A 15,129-nucleotide genomic window follows, 5' to 3' on the forward strand; every position below is an offset into this window, starting at 1 on the left:
ACTATATTCTCTATGCTGTACATTACATGCCCATGGCTTATTTATTTTATGACTGAAAGTATGTACCTTTTCATTACCTTCCCATATTTTTCTATATTTTACTCCCTTGCCCTCTGGTAACCACTGCTTTGTTCTCTGTATCTGTAAGTCTGTTTTGTTACATTTTGTATTTTGGATTTCATTCTACCTATCAACCCCTAGTTCATTTCCTGCAGCCAGCACACCACCTTGGGTGCCTGCATTCCAGACCTAGGCTTGGGCCAGAAGTCAGGCTTTAGTCTAGGTTTAACTTGCCTACAACACAGGCACTTCTGTATCTTTAAATCAATTGGAATGACATATACTAAGTATCTACTATGTGCCAAAATTATGCCAAGTGTGAACCAAGAAGTGAGTAAGACACAACCCCTGGCCTCAGTGTGTTCTCAGCCAGGAAGCAAGCCTGTGAAATAAGTCAGACGTCTGTGAGTTGTACAAGCTGGGCCAGCTTCAGGCAACTACTACCTCTGTCCAGAGGAGTGAGGTTATAGGTAGTTTCCAAGAAGAGCTGATGGTAAGTCAGGGTCTCAGATAAGGACACTATCTCACCAGAGGGAGGGTGGAGTAGAGGCAGGGATGCACGGAATGATGGTTGAGTCCCAGGCAAAGAAAACTGTATGGACAGATGCTAGAGCCAGATGGATACAATTGAAAGCAACTGGGGCACAACATGTGACATGGGTGTGTCATAAGACGAGGCTTAAACTGTGCAGGCAGGCAGGGATCAAAATACAGGAAATCTGTGATGCGCTAAGAGGCTTGGAGTTTGTCATGGAGGCCTCTGAACAGAAGTCACCTAGATGCATCTGGTTTTAAAGCAACTGCCCTGGGAGTAGTAGGGGATGGATTTGAAGATTGGAGGCCAGAAGGCCAGTTAAGAGGCAGTGGCACTGCATGCAGGGGTGGGGATGGACTTAAGTGATGTCGAAGATAAAATCAACAGTACCCAGTGATTAACTAGAACTGGGGAGGAGAGGTTGAAAGAAGCCCAGAGTTGTGTTACATGTTTTGTAACGCAAATGACTGAGTACGCAGTCACCAATCTAGACAGGAAGGAGGCTGATCAGATGGTAAAATAGGCAGGTCCAGCACCCAGCTCTCAGCCCGCACTGAAATCCTGACTATACCACCCATGAGCTGTGTGGCCACTCTGTGCCTCAGTTTCCTTACTTGAAAAATCAGTGTGCTAACAATAATACCTGTTTTGTGGGACCCTTTGGTGATGATTTAAGAGGAAGTTATGGCTGGCACTTTTAGTACCATGCTTGGCACGTAACAAGTATTTCGTAAACATGGACTATTATTATTACATCAAAGCAAAATAGGAGGAGATGCAGGTTTGGGAGGAAGATAGTTGTAGTTTGGGGCATACTAGCTTTGCAGTCTGAGGTTTCTGTAAAACCTCAGAGTAGAGAGGCTGGGAGGGGTTGTCTGCGGCCCTCAGAGAGCTGTGAGCTCCTTAGCTTCACAGCAGCTGATTCTCATCAGGGAGAATTTACTGCAATGACAAATTCCCTTGCCCTTTCTTCTCAATCTTGGAGACACATAAGATAAAAGGTTCTTGGATTGAAGCTCAAAGGACTAGGAATAAGCGGTGAATTGGGGGCTTTTAAACTTTTTTCCCAACTGTAAAATGAGAGAGAGCTCACCTGGATGAGATCCCCTTGAAAATCTGATGAAATCATGTACAATATACAATACAAGCACACATAAAATATTTGCCCGTGATTCAGAGTTTAACATGAGCCTCTGCAGTCCAGTTGTGGATACCCAGTTAAGATCCTCTCCATTTCCAATACTTGATTGCAGCTTGTGATATTTACAGCATTCACTGATATGCCGAGATATTTATGGGCAGTTGGTGGTATATTTTAAACACTGGAGACTTAGACTGAGAACATAGCACTGAGCTTTAGGTTCTGAGAAGAGAATGAACACATGTGTTCTGGGAAAATAGGAGGTTGTGTGGCTAGAAGGGCTTCAGGGATGAAATTAAATCTGGGAGGAGTCTTAGCCACACAGATATTTATGAAGTATGATGAAACTTATAAAAGTGGGATAAGTACTTTAGAATCAGGGGGTATAGCTAGGTGGTAGAACATTTGACTGCATATCAAGAGGTCCCTGGTTCAAATCCAAATGCCCCCTGTTTTTTTCTTTTGCTCCTTTTAGCAGCTTCATTAAAAAAGTAGATTAGGGTGACTTAAGCAAGGTGCTTAGGACTCAAAATTCAAGGAGGCGCTAACTCTCAGGTTCATGGAGGCACCTTGGCTTATTAATCTCCTCACAGTAGAGCTATGTGCTCATATAAACTCATGCTTCCTACACTAGACACACAGAAACACTGCCACACCAGATGGCCCCCAACCACACACATACACCAATACACACACAGTCACACACAGATACATCAATAGAGAAAAATACACATACGCGTGCACTTTCTCACATGTGCCTTTATTTCTCCTGACCTATATATTCAAGTCTTATTAGTCAGAACTTTCCAGCTTCCTTTCTGCAAACTTTTAATCTTTTAGTAATTTGAGAGTTACAGAAGAGTTGGAATGGTAGTGCAGAGAGGTCCCCTAGAAATTTCACTCAGCTTTCCCTAATGTTGACAAGCTTTCAAAACCATGGCATATTTCTCAAAGCAATGAAATAAACATCAGGGCAGCACTATTAGCCAAACCATAGACTTCATTCAGATTTCACCAATTTTTCCACCAGTGTTTTTTTTTTTTTTCCTGTTCCAGGATTCAATTCAGTCTCCACCAATCTCTGAGTCTGCTACATTGGTAAAATTTTTAGAGATCCAAGGGTGAGACACATCTGGTTATGCCTTCTTAAGTAAGAGACACCACACAAGATAAGGTGTATCACTTGGTGAGCCTCTTCGAGTTTTGGTGGCAATGTATTTGGGTGTGTTTCTCTGGTATGTTTACTAGGCAACAATAATCCATAAGATTATCAAGTTTTCAGTGGATCCCAAAGCAAGAAAATTGTCTGTCTTCAGGCTATGTTGAACAAAAAGATTTGTATCCTATTCATGCACTGTCTTATATGGGTCTGGTGGTCCTTGTCCCTCTTGTAGCTATGTCGTCTAGCAAAATGTGGCCCCTACATCCTTGCTCCAGGGGTAGAGAACATCAGTTCACAGCTGCCTTAGCTCAGGAGTGACATACATCATTTGCGCTCACAGTTTATTGGACAGAACTAGTTATGTGGCCCTAACTTCACTGCATCGGAGGTTAAGGAAAGTAATAAACCATTTGGGCACTTGGTGAGTTTGAATTTTCTTTGCCATAACCTATCTGCACATTCCACTATGGGCTCCTAGTTGGTGGCAATTCTTTCTGATTCTTCTTGTTATGACCAGTGACTGGCAAGGACCTGGCCCATAATTGGAGCTCAGAAAAGCATTTGGTGAATAACAGCTTTTGGGTACTTTAGGGAATGAATAAACATTGAAGCTAGATATGTAAAGAAAGAATATTTTTGGCTTCCCTGGTGGCTCGGTGGTAAAGAATACGCCTGCCAATGCAGGAGACACAGGTTCAATCCCTGGTCCAGGAAAAGCCTACATGCTGCGGAGCAGCTAAAGCCCATGTGCCACAACTACTGAGCCTGTGTTCTAGAGCCCAGGAGTCGCAACTACTGAAGCCCTTGTGCCCAAGAGCCAGTGCTCCATCCACAACAGGAGAAGCCACTGCAATGAGAAACCCACGCACCACAACTGGAGAATAGCTCCCTCTTGCCACAGTTAGGGAAAAGCCTGTGCAGCAGTGAAGACCCAGCACAGCCAAAAGTAAATAAATAAACAATTATTTTTTAAAAAGAAGTATACTTTTAAATGACTTATTAACTCTTTTTTTATAAGGTAAATTATACTTCTTATATTAATACTTTGATACATTGATACTTTTCTAAGCAATCTCTTAAAAGACTGAAACTTTATTAAAGAAGACAATGTTGTCTGTGCCCATCAAGTAAAACACAGAATAATAATTGTTTTTACTGGTTTGCTTTACTTTGAAAAATAGATGTTTCCTACTCTGCCTCCCTTTCTAAAACTGTCCACATCACCTTCAGCCACTGTAAAGTCAAAACACCTTTATTATGTAAAATTTTAAATAGATATCAAAGAATAAAGGAGGGAATAAAATTTGGTTGCTCTTCATCACTGTCTTTCTTCTTATCCTGTTGTCTATTTTTATGTGTGATTGTGTTTGTACATGTGAGTTTGTGTTTCATGAATGAATGTATGTAAATATTTATTAAACAAATATGTATCAGGTATGTCTTAGGCAGCATCTCAGATCCTCTCGGCCTTGACCATTTCTGAGGCCCTTGATCACCTTTTCTGTGCGGGGTGCCACGAGGGTAACAGAGCATGTAAGGACATGTTGTCTCCACCCAGGCGTGCCCTGCAGTCTTCCCTCCTGTCCATGCTGGATGCCCCCGCCTCCCTCTCTCAGCTTCCCTTATACTTTTGAGGTGTGAAAGGTCATGGGCCCAGTTGGTGAGCCTGCATGCAGGGTCTGGAGGTGTTGGAGAATCCATGTACCATGGGAAAATTTTCACCAATGAGGTGCAGAAGCTGAGGCTAAAATCATCTCATTCCTTAAGACAGATTGTCTGGGGATGCAGTAGTTCACACGTCCTCTCGAGACAGCTTTATGAGATCAAGCCATCAGTGCACTTGTTACCATGTGAGGGCCAGCTTGGAAATTCACCCTTGAACGGATTGAACCTTCTTTCTCTGCCTCCCATCTTTTTCCCCTCACTCCTGCTCCCTGGGAAGGCACTTTTGGAAAAACTCATAGCACATAAGCTTTTGCTCCAGATCTAGGTTCTGGATACCTGGTTACAGCAGATACTCTGGACACTGCCAGTTTTTCCCTTCAGGCTTTACCACACAGTTCACCCTGACCTGATTCTAACTGCCAGCATCTGCATCTGTTCCCCTGAGGTTTTTTATTTTTTCCTCACCCAGAGCCTACTCTACATCTGTTCATGGCAAGCTGGAAGTGCCAGAGAACTAATGGTCTTGGGAACAATCTTCAGTGACTGACAGAAGGTGCTATTTAAATACCCAGTGCTTTACCCCTTCTGCAGGATCACGCTGAGCCATGATGCTGTCTGCCTGGGTTCCAGAATTCTCAGTGAAACTGAGTTGGGTTGTCCATGGTGGTAGCTTGCATGACTGTGCAACCTTTATTGGCATTTTCTTCCCTGTCCCACTTCCCCTCTCCTCACAGTGTTCCCTGTGGTCACCTCCAAAATATTAATAAGTTCTTGAATTTGAATTTTTTAAATTGAAGGATAATTGCTTTACAATGTTGTGTTGGTTCCTTCTGTACAACAACATGAATCAGCTATAAGTATACATATATCTCCTCCCTCTGAAGCCTCCCTCCTCTCATGATCCCACCGCTCTAGGTCAACACAGAGCACTGACCTGAGCTTCCTATGCTATCTATTTTATACATGATAGTGACTTATAGTCTGCTGATGAGAGACCAAACTAAGAAAGCAGCCCAAGATAATTTTTTAAGTTGATATGAACTGATTTTTCTTTCATTTAATAACGTATCCTATACCTGATGAATATTCTAAAACTTTTCTACAATATATGAGTTTTAAGTGCTGCATAATGTTTACCATATGGCTTATACAAACATTATGTTGGACATTTCAGTTGTTTCCAAATTTCCTATCCAACTGTAATTAACCAGTGCAAATGGAACTGGACAGGCTTTGTCATTAGGGCAGTGTCGTAAATATACAAGCCACACACAGGTCATGTATGTTCATGGTGGGAAAGAAATAATCAATGTAGAGATTTCCCCTGACTTCTCTTTGATGTTTTTTGAAGGTTGCCATTTAACAGGAGTTCTTTACAGAAAAATCAAAGGAATCTCAATTATATTCCACTTTAAATGGAAATGAGTTGCATCCAAGCTTTCATTAAATGAAGTATCTCTGTCTGTTTCTCTGAAAAAAAATGACAGCTAAAGCTCATCATGTGAGCTACCCAGTGGATTTTGTTTCTTTGTGGGAAAACTCTGCCTTCCTGCTTTCAAAGAGACATAACTTTGTCACTGTTACATAGCTAGGGTAACTTCTGAAGGTTTGTTCTAATTTCCTGAATGTTTGGGGTCACTTAACTAATCACTGTAAGCTCTGGGTTCTTTTTATTTGTACATTGGCGATAATAATAGTATTCCCCTTACTAAGTTTGGTGCCAAATTGTATAATATAAATAGAGTACATAGTAATGGCTCAGTAAATTAAGGCAATTATTTTACAGCTGAGGCTTCCCTGGTAGCTCAGATGGTGAAGAATCTGCCTGCTATGCAGGAGACATGTTTTCAATCCCTGGGTTGGGAAGATCCCCTGGAGGAGGGCATGTTAACACACTCCAGGGTTCCTGCCTGGAGAATCCAATGGACAGAGGAGCCTGGCGGGCTACAGTCCATGGGGTTGCAGAGTTGGACATGACTGAGCAACTAAACACAGCACAGCACATTTTACAGTTACTTCATTTTCAGTGGTGAAGCTAATAGCATAGAGTAGAGGGTGGGGCTTAAGAAATATGAAGAAACAAGGAACATAAGGATAGGACATACGAATGTTTAATTAGATTCAGGGAACATGAACACTTCTCTGCTCAAAACAATCTCCTCTCCTTCCTGCTGTGACAGACCTGGGACACAGGCCTGCAGTGCTTCTCAAAACACCCCAGGAGCATCAGCAACACGTGGGAACTGATTAGAAATGCAGATCACCAGGACTCCCTTGGATTTTAGGCTCAGAATCCCTTGGGGGCGGGACCGAGCGATATTTCTTAAAAAAAAAAAAAAAAAGCTACTGATGCACTTTAAGGTTTGAAAACTACTGATCTAACTTGAGTCTTTGTACCTGGCCTGCCCTGGGGGTCCTGCCTGATTCAGGATCCCTCTCTCATAGCCTTCATCCTAAGATGTTACTTTTTGCTCTGTCTCAATTATATACACCTTTCTAGCTCTGATTTTGACTCAACTTTTGTGTTGTACAAAGAACTTCAGTCTGCCACGGGATTTCTACTCATGTAATTTCAACTCATCCCTTGGTTCTTATATCTGGTGGTTCCAAACTCCTCATCCTGGGACAGTCTAGCTGCTAGGACCTCAGTCTTCCTAGAGCCAGAGCAGGAAGCCAGCATTTCTACCAGGTTTTGGCCCCTGTGAGAGGATTGGCCTGTTACTAGCCCAACTTCCAGGCTCAGTCCTGCCCCAGGCTCTGCAGCAATGGGACTCCATGTCAGGGATATAAAAGAACACCTGGGTTCATAGCTCTGTCTCCAGGACTCAGACAAGCATGTGGTTCCTCTTGCTTTGACTGCCCCAATTTCCATCCCTGAGTTCCTGTTTTTGTTCACCATTCAGTGCCCCCTTTCCTCTTGGGCTGGAGCTCTGCTTGACTCTCAGTCTTAGTGACTGGAGTCTTATTGTTCTCAGTATATTAGTTACCTAGTGCTGCCTAAAAATTTACCCCAACACGTATTGACTTAAAACAGTGATGAACATTTGTTATCTTATACAGTTTCTTATTATCTTACACAATTTCTAAGAGGCAATAACTCAGGAGCAGTTTGCTAGGTGGCTGTGGCTTGGGATCTCTCATGAGGTTGCCATCAAACTACTGATGGAGGAAAGCTTGACTGCCAGTGGCCATGCCACTTTCAAGAGGCTCAATCATACAGTTGGCAAACTAATACTGGCTGTTGAAAAGAGGCCTCAGCTCTTTGTATCCAGACTCCTCTGCATGAATGCCTGAATATCCTCATGATGTGGCAGCTACATCCGCTATATAAACCATCATTTTCTTTTTTGTTAGAAGCAAGTCATTAAAGGTAGTCCACACTTTGAAAATGGAAATTAATCTGTGCCTTCTAAAGGGAGGAATATCAGTCAATTTGTGGGCTTATTTTAAGACCACCAATCTTGGGGAAAAGCTTCCTGCCACATACTACCCAATTTATATAAGGGGACAACAGAGGATGAAATGGCTGGATGGCATCATTGACTCAGTGGACATGAGTTTGAGTAAACCCCGGGAGTTGGTGATGGACAGGGAGGCCTGGCGTGTTGCAGTCCATGGGGTCACAAAGAGTCGGACACAACTGAGTGACTGAACTGAACTGAACTGATATATTTATATATTATATCTTCTTTCAGATTCTTTTCCGTTGTAGGTTGATACTGAATATAGCTCCTTGTTCTATATAGTAGGTCCTTGCAGTTTATCTATTTTATATATAGTAGTTTGTGTTAATCTCAAACTCCTAATTTATCCCTCCCCCACCTTGCTATCTCCTTTGGTAATCTTTCTTTTCTATGTCTGTGAAACTGTTTCTATTTTGTAAATAAGTTCATTTGTAGCAATTTTTGGATTCCACATATAAGTAATATATATTTGTCTTGTCTGACTGACAATATGATGATCTCTAGGTCCATTCATGTTGTCAAAAATGGCATTATTTTATTCTTTTTTATTTCTGACTAATATTCTACCATATTTATGTATATAAACACAACATCTTCTTTATCCATTCATCTGTCAATGGAATTTAGATGCTTCTACATCTTGGCTACTGCAAATAGAGCTGCTATAAACATTGAGGTACAGTATCATTTTGAATTAGAGTTTTCTCCAGATATATACCCAAGAGTGGGAGTTCTGGTTCATATGGTAACTCTATTTTTTGTTTTTCTTTTCTTTTAATTAATTTATTTCTTAACTGAAGGATAATTGCTTTACAAAATTTTGTTGTTTTCTGTCAAGCATCAACATGAAATCAGCCAAGAAACCTCCATATTGTTTTCCACTGTGGCTGAGGAACCTCCAGACTGTTTTCCATAGTGGCTGCACCAATTTGCATTCCCACCAACAATGTCAGAGGGCTCCATTTTCTCCACACTCTCCCCAGCATTTATTGTTTGTAGATTTTTTTGGCTTTTCTGACTGATGTGAGGTGATGTCTCATTGTAGTTTTGATTTGCATTTCTCTACTAATTAGTGATATTAAGCATCTTTTCCTGTGCTTTTTCACCATCTGTATGTCTTCTATGGGTTTCCCTGGTAGCTCAGATGGTAAAGAATCTGCCTGCAGTGCAGGAGACCAGGGCTCAGTCTCTGAGTTGGAAAGATCCCTTGGAGAAGGGAATGGCAACCCACTCCACTCTCTTGCGTGGAGAATTCCATGGACAGAGGAGCCTGGTGGGCTATAGTCTATGGGGTAACAAAGAGTTGGACACCACTGAGCAACTAACACACACATACACATGTGTCTTCTTTGGAGAAATGTCTGCTTAGGCCTTCTTGACTAATTTTTGACCATTTTTTGACTGAGTTCTTTGTTTTTTTGATATTGAGCTATTTGAGCTGTTTGTATATTTTGGAAATTAATCCCTTGTCAGTTGCATTGTTTATAAATATTTTCTCCCATTCTGTGGGTTGTCTTTTCATTTTGTTTATGGTTTTCTTTGCTATGCAAAAACTTATAAGCTTGCTTAGGTCCCATTTGTTCATTTTTTTTTCCCCATTACTCTAGGAAATAGATACAAAAAAAAATATTGCTGTGAGTATTCTGCCTCTAAGAATTTTAGAGTATCTGGTCTTATACTTAGGTCTTTAACCAATTTTGAGTTTATTTTTGTATATGCTGTTTATTTATTTATTTTTTCATTTATTTTTATTAGTTGGAGGCTAATTACTTCACAATATTGTAGTGGTTTTTGCCATACATTGACATGAATCAGCCATAGATTTACATGTGTTCCCCATCCTGATCCCCCCTCCCAGCTCCCTCCCCATCCAATCCCTCTGGGTCTTCCCAGTGCACCAGCCCTGAGCATTTGTCTCATGCATCCAACCTGGGCTGGCGATCTGTTTCACACTTGATAGTATACTTGTTTCAATACTATTCTCTCAGAACATCCCACCCTTGCCTTCTCCCACGGAGTCCAAAAGTCTGTTCTATACATCTGTGTCTCTTTTTCTGTTTTGCATATAGGGTTATTGTTACCATCTTTTAAAATTCCATATATATGCATTAGTATACTGTATTGGTGTTTATCCTTTTGGCTTACTTCACTCTGTATAACGGGCTCCAGTTTCATCCATCTCATTAGAACTGATTCAAATGAATTCTTTTTAATAGCTGAGTAATATTCCATTGTGTATATGTACCATAGCTTCCTTATCCATCCCAATGTTCATCACAACACTGTTTATAATAGCCAGGACATGTATATGCTGTTTAAAAGTGTTCTAATTTAATTATTTTACATGTAGCTGTATGCTTTTCCACTACTTACTGAAGAGACAGTCTTTTCCTCATTGCATATTCTTCCCTACTTTGCCATAGATTAATTGATCATAAGTGTGTGGGTTTATTTCTGGGCTTCTATCTCTGTTCCATTGATCTGTATGTCAGTTTTTATGCCAGTACCATAATGTTTTGATTATTTTATCTTTGTAGTATAGTATGAAGTCAGGGAGCATGATTCCTCCAGTTCCATTCTTTCTCAAGATTGTATCATCCAATTTTTAAGATGCTCTGTTCTGCTTGCCCATCTCTTGGCAGATTCTAGACACTGGGTTTTGTTTTGGGCCAGGAATACTGCATCACCCACCAGACAGATAGCTCTTTTTATCCATTTTCAGTATTCAGTCTAGGTTGGTATTGATAGCCAAAAAGTCATCTCTTTATGATGATAAAAATCAGTCAACATGGAATACCCATTATGTGAATTGATTAGTGGTTTATTATTGCCTATTTCTAACTGAGTCAGGCATCTTCTAACACAAACAAAGCCTTTGTCAACAGGAAATCAATTTGGGTTAATAAGTTTGTTATGTTAACTGGGCTCAGAACTGTTACATAAACACATGCAGTTAGAACGAAGCTGCTCAGCTGATAGGAGGAATAGTAGCTGAAATCCAGTCCACACTTCAGTAGCTGAGCTAGTCTGAACTGCACATCTCTAGTGAGAAAGAACTCTTTCTCATGGCATTAATATGCCATTGATTTGCTGAGCATTAAACTCTCAAGGCTATGCCCACCCAGTATGGGTATTTTTCCCCCTTATTCTCATAAAGGTGTATATAAACGAAGAGTGACTGTGGTTAGATTTCTTTTTGTTGCACAGAAACTTAAACTGTTGCTAGCAAAATAGGAATTTATGTGGAAAATTAAGGTTTTATATTTTACTTTAAATATCACTGGATCCATGTTCATGTTACCAGGAATCTGTTTCTGTCCTTTCCTTGGATCTGCTTTTCTCTGTGTTTACATTATTCTCAGGAAGAGTCTCTCTAAGTAGTGGCCAGTTGACCAAACTGACCTCCTTCCCTCTTTGCCACCAGTTAGGGTTCAGGCTAGGATTAGGACAAAAGGAAGTTTGCCTTCTAGTTATTTCTAGCATAAGTCCTATGATTAAGCCTGGCCTGTTTCAGGTAGTAGGGTAGAAAGTCATGACTGCAGCCAGCCGTGTAACAATGGCTGTAGAATTCTGTGACTTGACTGGGTCTTCATTCTTTGCCCATTTCTGGAGCTAGGGAGTTTGTTCTGCCCCATTCAGACCACACTAGGATTGGGAGTGAGTGAGTTTTTACCTAAAGAAAATTTGGTTGCCTTTAGCAGAAAAGAGAAAGTGGACTCAGAAGAATGCATTGCTGCTGCATCCACTCACCAAAGTGTCATCACAGGTTGGAGCAGCAGCAGGGGGGTGAGAAGGTGATAAAGATAAAGCTTGGGTTTGCTCATTATCCTCCGGCAGACACAGGTCCCATGCAACTCCTTCTCAGGAAACTGAACAGCTGATCACACAGCTCAGCGAGGCCTCTCAGTGTCAGCAGTATAACTGACTTTCTCACACAGCCTCTGCATTTCTCTCATTTCATTTCCCATCCAGTTCTTGGTCAGGGTTCCTTGATGTCACTAGCCTTTTCCTTTCTCACTCTAATGCTGCCTCAGTTTTGACCTTAGATTCCAAGGAGCAGGAGCTGATATTCACAGGTACAGATGCTTCTGAAGAGAGCCCAGAGAGCATCCTTCTCAGGCATAAGAAGGCAGTTTGAGCCATAAGATGGCAGTTTGAGCCATCTGAGAAAGGACCAGGAGGGTGCTCAGAGCTCTTGTGGCCAAGAAATGCCTGTTGATTGTGCCACATCTCCCAAAGATTTGATTGAAAGGTTAGGAAACATTCACTTAAGGAGTTTACCCTATTTCAGGCTATATGTTTGGGCTGGCCCATTCTTAGTTTGGGTCACTTAAGGAGTTTATCCCATTTCAGGCTATATGTTCGGGGTAGCCCATTCTTAGTTTGGGACCCTAAGCCCTTCAGATGATTGCATTTCTCTCTCTAAAGTAACTGGTTTAGGAGTGGAGCCACAACCCAAGCAGAGCCAATTTTTTCCTAAAGGGACTTTTTCTGATTCTTTTGGGAAACGGTTCCTTTTTTGTTTACTTCCTGTGGGCCTTGATCCTGGAAGTATGCAAAGCTGGAGCTTTTTGTGCCAACTAAAAACCATAATGGGTAGTCTGTTCTGAGGATGTTACTAGTGACATGATTTCAACCCCTGAAGCAAGTCATGCTAGAAACTAGACAATTTCTGGACTTTTTAGTCATGAGACCCAGTAAATTTCCTTTTTGTTGTAATTCTGTCCCCTGCAAGCAAAAGATTCCTAGCAGTTGCATCTTGATACCACACTACTATGGCACACTAAAGCTTAACATCAGAATTTCATTTACTCCCTCCACCTCACAGAATTCATTTCTCTCTTTGTGAATCTATAATAATGCCAAGCCACCCAACACTTATGGGGGTTGAGAACTAGAAAGCTTGTGAAATTGTTTTTACAAGTTGTTAGTAAAGGAGTTCAGCGCTCGCTCTTTTAATATCTCTTACTCTTGATTCTCCTTCACCCCCCTTTTTGGGGGTGGTGATATTGAAAACTTCTAATAATAAATAAATTGAAACTTATTTGTATGCTTTAACAAATGATTTTGAATTGTTTTTAATGTAGCTGTTATCACTTTAGTTTTTATTATTATTATTTTTAAATTTATATACTTTTTGTTGAAGGATAATTGCTTTACAGAATTTTGTTGTTTTCTGTCAAACTTCAATGTGAATCAGCCACAGGTATACATAAATCCCCTCCCTTTTGACACCCCTCTTTTTTCAAACAACTCTTCTGCAATGTAAAATTTCTTTTAAAAAAATGACCAATTATCTAGATTAACCTCTTAAACTATAAAAATATCCTTCTCTCTGTTAAGAAGTGGGGGAATTCAGGGCCAGACTGGATTTCACTCTCCTATGTTCTCACTTTTCTTCCTCAACCTTCCTAAATTCTTGACTTTTGGGTTTCCAATACTGGAAAGAAATGCAGTTTATACCAAAAGCAGCAAGGCATTAACTTGACCTTGTTTTGAATCTAGGTTTATCAACAATTGGTCTCATTTTCCCTTGACTTGTGTGAGTAAAACAGATTCGTTATGAAGGAAATTAACCATATGATACAGACACTGGGAAAGAAAACATGGCTGAAATGTAATGGGAAGGAGGAAGACAGGATAAGCAGAAACAGGAGGAAAAGAACATGAATTAAGGTAGAAAATACACTTGGATCAACCTCTGATTATGGTGTCAAATTTTGGTTAAACAATAGAATATTGGTAGAGTTTCCAGATTTAGCAAATATAAATACAGGATACCCAGTTGGATTTTAGATAAATAAGAAATATTTTAGTATAAGTATTTCCCATTTAAATATTGCATGGCCATGCCTAAATGAAGAGTATGGGGACTTTTCTTTTCTAAGGACATTCAGGAGACTATAGGTGATACTGACTAGCTCATAGCTTGAGATCATACCATGGAGTAGTTGTATTACAAGTTTCTGGAACTTCTGACCTCTTCCTTGCTTCCACAGATGTCTTCAGCAGGCTGAAATATTCTTTCTTACGTCTCATCTGAGCACTAAGACTGTATTTCTTTTTAAACCCTTTTTTTTTATTTTGGAACACTCTCAAATACACACAAAAGTGGAGAGAATTTTCATGACCCTTCATTTCCCTGTTTAAAGAATTGTCAATGTTTTGCCAACCTTAATTCATTTTTTCTCCACTCCTTTTATTTTGCTTGAGCATTAAAAAAAAAATTCTCAAAGTTCTTGTCACCCTTAGAGACTATGTTTCTTTTAAAATATTATGTTCCCTCTCCTGTCCTTCAGTTCAGTTCAGTTGCTCAGTCATGTCTGACTCTTTGCGACCCCATGAATAGCAGCATGCCAGGCCTCCCTGTCCATCACTAGCTCCTGGAGTCCACCCAAACCCATGTCCATTGAGCTGATGATGCCATCGAGCCATCTCATCCTACGTCATCCCTTTCTCCTACAGCCCCCAATCCCTCCCGCCCCCAATCCCTCCCAGCATCAGGGTCTTTTCCAATGAGTCAACTCTTCACATGAGGTGGCCAAAGTATTGGAGTTTCAGCTTCAGCATCAGTCCTTCCAATGAACACCCAGGACTGATCTCCTTTAGGATGGACTGGTTGGATGTCCTTGCAGTCCAAGGGACTCTCAAGAGTCTTCTCCAACACCACAGTTCAAAAGCATCAATTCTTCAGTGCTCAGCCTTCTTTATAGTCCAACTCTCACATCCATACATGACCACTGGAAAAACCATAGCCTTGACTAGATGGACCTTTGTTGGCAAAGTAATGTCTCTGCTTTTTAATATGCTGTCTAGGTTAGTCATAACTTTCCTTCCAAGGAGTAAGCGTCTTTTAATTTCATGGCTGCAATCACCATCTGCAGTGATTTTGGAGCCCAGAAAAATAAAGTCAGGCACAGTTTCCACTGTTTCCCCATCTATCTGCCATGAAGTGATGGGCCCAGATGCCATGATCTTAGTTTTCTGAATGTTGAGCTTTAAGCCAACTTTTTCACTCTCCTTTTTCACCTTCATCAAGAGGCTCTTTAGTTCTTCACTTTCTGCCATAAAGGTGGTGTCATCTGCATATCTGAGGTTATTG

The sequence above is a fragment of the Cervus canadensis genome, chromosome 7 (assembly GCF_019320065.1).
Source record: "Cervus canadensis isolate Bull #8, Minnesota chromosome 7, ASM1932006v1, whole genome shotgun sequence".
Classification (NCBI taxonomy): Eukaryota; Metazoa; Chordata; class Mammalia; order Artiodactyla; family Cervidae; genus Cervus; species Cervus canadensis.